General features: G+C 50.8%; 1 protein-coding gene across 1 annotated transcript in view; it reads left to right on the top strand.

Moving 5' to 3' along the window:
• GRIN2D (glutamate receptor, ionotropic, N-methyl D-aspartate 2D) overlaps positions 1-6,907 on the top strand; it is a gene marked incomplete at its 3' end in the record, with an annotated part of 39,383 nt that overhangs the window by 31,093 nt on the left and 1,383 nt on the right. The window lies entirely within an intron of this gene.

Below are 6,907 nucleotides of genomic sequence, written 5' to 3' on the forward strand. Positions count from 1 at the left end.
ATTTTAGCTCGCAACTCAAAGCAAAAAATCGGCCGAGAGACGGCTCGTATCTCGAAAAACTCGTTAGTCGGGACACTCGTCAGTCAAGGCCCCACTGTATTACACTTTTATTATTATAGATATGATGTTTTTTTAAAAATATATTTTATTGATTTTTTTACAGAGAGGAAGGGAGAGGGATAGAGTTAGAAACATCGATGAGAGGGAAGCATTGATCAGCTGCCTCCTGCACACCCCGCACTGGGGATGTGCCCGCAACCAAGGTACATGCCCTTGACCAGAATCGAACCTCGGACCCTTCAGTCTGCAGGCCAAGGCTCTATCCACTGAGCCACACCAGTCAGGGCTAGATATGATATTTTAATATAGAGAAGGAACAAAAAAAGAAAACAAACAATGAGCCATGCCCTGGCCAGGTAGCTCAGTTGGTTACAGCATCGTCCTGATACCCCACGGTTACAAGTTTGATCCCCGGTCAAGTCACACACAAAATCAACCAATGATTAAGTAGAACAACAAATCGATGTTTCTCTCTCCTTTCCTCTCTCTCTCTCTCTCTCAAATCAATTTTTAAAAGGTTAATAATAAGCCTGACAAGACAGCCCCTAATGTTATGAAAGTTAAAAGGCGCTCATTCATCCACTAAATCTTCACTAAGTCCTCGCACCAGGCACCGGCCTCGGCCCGAGGGTACAGCAGTGGACAGACCCAAGTCCCTGCTCCTCGGGGGCTCCCATTCCGTGTGGGAGGGAAACAGACGTGTGTGAGAGCAGCTCTCCAGCGGCCTTCCCTGCGGGGGTGGAAACGTCCTGACACGCGCATCCAGCACAGTGACCACTTCTCTGTCACTCGCCATGTGGTTGCTGCGACGAAGGAACTGATTTTTTTTATTTTTTTTTTATTTGTATTTTTCAGTTTGGTTTTATTTTTAATCCTCACCCGAGGATCTTTTTCCATTGATTTTGAGAGAGAGTGGAAGAGAGAGAAACATCGATGTGAGAGAAACACATCGATCGGTTGCCTCCTGGAGCCCTGACCAGGGCCCAGGCCGGGGAGGAGCCTGCAACCGAGGTACATGCCCTTGACCGGAATTGAACCCGGGACCCTTCGGTTCACAGGCTGATGCTCTATCCACTGAGCCAAACCGGCTAGGGCAAATTTTTTTTTAAATATATTTTATTGATTTTACAGAGAGGGAGAGAGATAGAGAGTTAGAAACATCGATGAGAGAGAAACATCAATCAGCTGCCTCCTGCACACCTCCCACTGGGGATGTGCCCGCAACCAAGGTACATGCCCTTGACCGGAATCGAACCCGGGACCTTTCAGTCCACAGGCGGACGCTCTATCCACTGAGCCAAACCGGTTACGGCAGCGAATTTTTAACTTTAGTTAAAATCTGAATTCAAATAGCCACACGTGGCTGGCGGTGACCGCCGAGAACAGCACTAGAACATTCCACCCGTACAGAGAAGCGCCGGGAATTGGCAGCTCGCGTGGCCTTGGCCGGCTCACACGCCAGCTGTGGGCTTGCCCTGCCCCTGAGGGCAAGCGACCGGGCAGGCGGCTGAAATGCATTTCTTCAAAAGAAATAAAGAAACGGCTTCTCCTCCCTCACTTGAGGGGGAGGGGGGGTTAAAAAGGAAGCATGGGGCCCCGTTCCCTAAGGAAGCAGCCTTGTTTATTTCTCTGGGATCAGGGACGCCGTGTCTGCAAACGCACATCTTCCCGCGCTCCTCACTCAAAGCGCACGCTGTTCTCATCTTGCCTTTTCCACGGAGGAACGACTCTTGGCGTCTTTCCCACGTTAATGAAATCTTACCTCTGGGCTGCAGCGCCCGGCCCACAGAACACCCTCCCCCAAGCGGCCTGAATTCATTCGTTCACCTCTCGCCGTGAGGCACCCGCTGTGTGCCAGGTGTTGTTCCAGACCCGGCGCACGCAGCCGGGATCAGCCAGGCAAGGTCCGCCCCGCAGGGAATTTACATTCCAGCAGCGTGAGGCGGGCGGGGAAACTTAACCACTGAGCAGGTGCGGCTCAGTGGATAGAGCATCGGCCCTCGGACTGAAAGGATTCGTGTTCCATTCCGGTCAAGGGCATGTACCTCAGTTGCAGGTTCACTTCCCCGACCCTGGTTGAGGCATGTGCAGGAGGCAACCAGTTGATGTGTCTCTCTCACATCGATGTTTCTCTCTCTCTCTCTGTCTCCCCCTCCCTCCACTCTGTCTAAAAATCAATGGAAGGTGCCCTAACCGGTTTGGCTCAGTGGATAGAGTGTCGGCCTGCGGACTCAAGGGTCCCAGGTTCGATTCCGGTCAAGGGCATGTACCTTGGTTGCAGGCACATCCCCAGTGGGGAGTGTGCCGGAGGCAGCTGGTCGATGTTTCTCTCTCATCGATGTTTCTAACTCTCTATCCCTCTCCCTTCCTCTCTGTAAAAAAATCAATAAAATATATTTAAAAAAATCAATGAAAGGGAAAAAAAATCAATGGGGAAAAATATCCTTGGGGGAGGATTAACAACAAAACAATCACCAAGACCATTTTATAATTACAAGGGGATAAGTGCTATGGACAAAAATGGGGAGAGGGGGAATGAAGGAGTGTGGGGGACCCTGGGAGGAAGCTACCGGTTGCAGTATTAATCAGGGTGCTTGGGAAGGTGTCTCTTGAGCAATCACTTGAAGGAAGGGAGGGAGCGAGCCAGGTGGGTATCTGGGAGAAGAATGCTCCAGCAGGGGCTGCCGCAAGTGCAAAGGCCCTGAGGCGGGAGCACGCTGCAGCAGCCGGGAACTGTGCAAAGGCCAGCGTAGCTGGAGCAGACGCAGTGCGGGAGGTGTGTGTGGGAGATGAGTGGCTGGAGCAGACGTAGTGCCGGAGGTGTGTGTGGGAGATGAGGCCCGAGGAGCAAGGAGGGATGCGGGGGAGTTTGGTGGCTCCTGGCTTTGTTTGTAGCTCAAGGGAACTCTAATGACTCTGAGTGAAGCGGGCAGTCAGGGGAGGGTTGTGAGCTGAGGAGGGCGGGAGCTGACTCAGATGCTAAGATCCCTTTGGACAGGGCAGACTAAACAGGGACGTAAGGACAGACAAGGGATATTTTATTTTTTCCCAAACCTGCGTCTAAACAAAGGCTGTAGGACACGGCTGAGTTTTACTAGAGGTTTAAGGGCAATGGGAGCGGGGAGGAAGTGGGGGGAAGGGAGGGCAGCATTATCTATACTAATAATAGAGGTATATGCAAATTATCCGGGACTCCGTCACAGTAACAACCGAACAGCAGGCTGCATGGGGCAACCTTTTATTTTTTCCCAAACCTGCGTCTAAACAAAGGCTGTAGGACACGGCTGAGTTTTACTAGAGGTTTAAGGGCAATGGGAGCGGGGAGGAAGTGGGGGGAAGGGAGGGCAGCATTATCTATACTAATAATAGAGGTATATGCAAATTATCCGGGACTCCGTCACAGTAACAACCGAACAGCAGGCTGCATGGGGCAACCACCAGCCAGAGAGGGGGCAGTTAGGGGCGACCAGGCCAGCAGGGGGAGGCAGTTGGTGGCGACCAGGCCAGCAGGGGGGCAGTAAGGAGCGACCAGGCCAGTGGGCGGAGGCAGTTGGGGGCGACCAGGCCGGCAGGGGGAGGCAGTTGGGGGCGACCAGGCTGGCAGGGGGGGCAGTTAGGGGTGTTCAGGCCAGCGGGCAGAGGCGGTTACAGGTGATCAGGCCGGCAGGCAGGTAAGCAGTTGGGAGCCAGCGGTCCCGGATTGTGAGAGGGGTGTCCCACTGCCGGTTTAGGCCTGATCCCTGGGACATCCCCCGAGGGGTCCCGGATTGGAGAGGGTGCAGGCTGGGCTGAGGGGGATCCCCTCCCACCAAGCGCAAATTTTGTGCACCGGGCCTCTAGTATTCCAGAAGAACAGAGCAAATGATTAAAAGTGAAGGCCCTTAGGTCCCCTCCTCCTGAAAGCCGCCCAAACCTTCCCACCTCTGGAGGCCTTGGTTTGGGGGCTCTCTCTAAAATGCTTCTCTGTCTCTCCCCACCATACCCCCCCTTGTCCCCCAAGAACCCCAAGACTCTCCTTCCATCTTATCCTCATCCCCAGAGCCTCCATCCCACCTCTTCAGCGGATTCTGGGAACCCCCAGGTTTTCCCACTTCAAGTGGGATGCGGTTCACCTTTTGCCCTCAAGGGCATTTAGCTAAACCAAGAGGAAGTTAGAGAAATTACCGTCTGCCTACGAGGCAGCAGTGCCCGCGGCCGGCGCTGGCGTTTTTCTTGCCTATCTACGTATGTTCCCAGATGTCAGCTGGGATCTCCCTGCCCGTGCGGATCTATATAAAGTTCATTCAAACGCTTCTCAACAGCTTCCACTCGTTGCCCCGCCCCCAAGGCTGACCCACTGGCTTCCGGGAATGCTCTCCCTGTGCCTCCCTATTTGGGGTGCGTGGACTAATTATCTCCTTTTCGTTAATTTCTCTGCAACTGCCCTGGCCGGTGTTGCTCAGTGGATAGAGCGTCAGCCTGCGGACTGAAGGGTCCCGGGTTCGATTCTGGTCAAGGGCACATGCCCGGGTTGTGGGCTTGATCCCCAGTGGGACGTGCAGGAGGCAGCCCATCAATGATTCTCTCTCATCATTGATGTTTCTATCTCTCTCTCTCCCTCTCCCTTCCTCACTGAAATCAATAAAAATATATATTTTTAAAAATAAAAATATATTTTAAAAAATTAACTACTAGTCTATTTTATCATGTACTACCATAATATATACACATACATGTTTAATTGACTACTTATGTTAGCAGTAAAGTCAATAGTAAGCTATTAGTAGTTAAATTGTTGGGGAATCAAAAATTTTAAGCAGATTTTTTTTTTTTTTTTTTAATTAAATCTTTATTGTTCAGGTTACCTTTGTTCCTCTTTTTTTCCCCCCCCTGACTCCCCTCCTCCCAGTTCCCGCCCCACCCTCCGCCCTCACTCCCCACCCACTGTCCTCATCCCTAGGTGCACGATTTTTGTCCAGTTTCTTCCCGCATCTCCCATTCCCCTTTCCCCCCCAAGAATAGTCAGTCCATTCCCTTTCTATGTCCCTGATTCTATTATAATCACCAGTTTATTCTGTTCATCAGATTATTTATTCACTTGATTTTTAGATTCACTTGTTGATAGATGTGTATTTGTTGTTCATAATTTGTATCTTTACCTTTTTCTTCTTCTTCCTCTTCTTAAAGGATACCTTTCAGCATTTCATATAATACTGGTTTGGTGGTGATGAACTCCTTTAGCTTTTTCTTATCTGTGAAGCTCTTTATCTGACCTTCAATTCTGAATGATAGCTTTGCTGGATAAAGTAATCTTGGTTGTAGGTTCTTGGTATTCATCACTTTGAATATTTCTTGCCACTCCCTTCTGGCCTGCAAGGTTTCTGTTGAGAAATCAGCTGACAGTCGTATGGGTACTCCCTTGTAGGTAATTGACTGTCTTTCTCTTGCTGCTTTTAAGATTCTCTCTTTGTCTTTTGCTCTTGGCATTTTAATTATGATGTGTCTTGGTGTGGTCCTCATACACAGGCATTTCGGTGCACGTGTGTGAGTGTGTGTGTGTGTGGGGGGCATAGAGGTATTTACATGGACAGGCAAACAGCTGCCACCCAGTGTCCGGCCACATGCTCTGATCTCTCTCTTGCTTTCCCTCCCATCCCCCCACCTGCACTGTCCAATACTATTTCCATTTAAATTAATTCAAATTAAGTGGAAAGTTCCATCCTTTCACGGCACTGGCACATTTTGAGAGGCCGAGAGCCACGGATGGCTGGTGGCTGCCCCACCAGACGGGCGGACGGGACATTTCCATCATCACAGAATGTTCTTTCCCACAATGCTGGTCGAGACAGGACAAGCGCCCCCTTCTGGGAGCTAGCCAGGGGTCTGCAGTGAAGATGACCAACATTTCACCCCCATACGTATGTCATTTTAAAAAGTACAGAGCCCTGGCCGGTTTGGCTCCGTGGAGAGAGAGTTGGCCCGAGGACTGAAGGGTCCCGGGTTCGATTCCGGTCAAGGGCATGAACCTTGGTTGCAGGCTCAATCCTCAGTAGGGGGGGTGCAGGAAGCAGCTGATCAATGTTTCTAACTATCCCTCTCCCTTCCTATCTGTAAAAATCAATAAAATATATATATTTTTTAAAGTACATACAGAGTTATACACTATATGGGCTTCTGGGAGTGGTTGGTGTTTGTTTTGTTTTGTTTTGTTTTTCACAATAATACTCCCTGGACATCTTCAGATGTCAGATCACAGGCATTTATCTTGTTTCATAGAATAGTTACACAGTGTTCCGTGGTGTGGATTCACTTACTCATTCCTTTATTCTGCAAAGATTTACAACCACCTGGTAGGTACAGGAACGGTGCTAGGTCCCGCCCTGGAACGCGGTGCCCTCGGACCCTCCCCTCAGGGGCTCAAGCCCTGGGGAGAGGCTGAGGTGAATGCAATCATCACGGAAATAAGTGCACAATGGCAGCGGTTGTGAAGGAAGCGGCAAGTCTCCCCATGCACCCCTCTGTGAGAGCTGATTCCACATCCCTGACCCTCTTCCCAGCAAGTTTTAGACGTGGGGGCCTCGTGGGGGAACGCAAGCAAATGAAGAGGGTGCGTCTGGGCCTGCATTTCCGGGTCTGAACAAGGAGATACTAGTTCCTACCTTGCCTGGCGGGCGTGGCTCGGGGGTTGAGCATCCACCTAGGAACCAGGAGGTCGGGGTTCGATTCCTGGTCAGGGCACATGCTCAGGTTGTGGGCTCCATCCCCAGTGTGGGGCCTGCAGGAGGCAGCCGATCCATGACTCTCTCTCATCACTGATGTTTCTATCTCCCTCCCCCTCTCCCTTCCTCTCTGAAATCAATAAAAATAT

This window comes from Myotis brandtii, unplaced genomic scaffold (genome assembly GCF_000412655.1).
Source record: "Myotis brandtii unplaced genomic scaffold, ASM41265v1 scaffold601, whole genome shotgun sequence".
Taxonomy (NCBI): domain Eukaryota; kingdom Metazoa; phylum Chordata; class Mammalia; order Chiroptera; family Vespertilionidae; genus Myotis; species Myotis brandtii.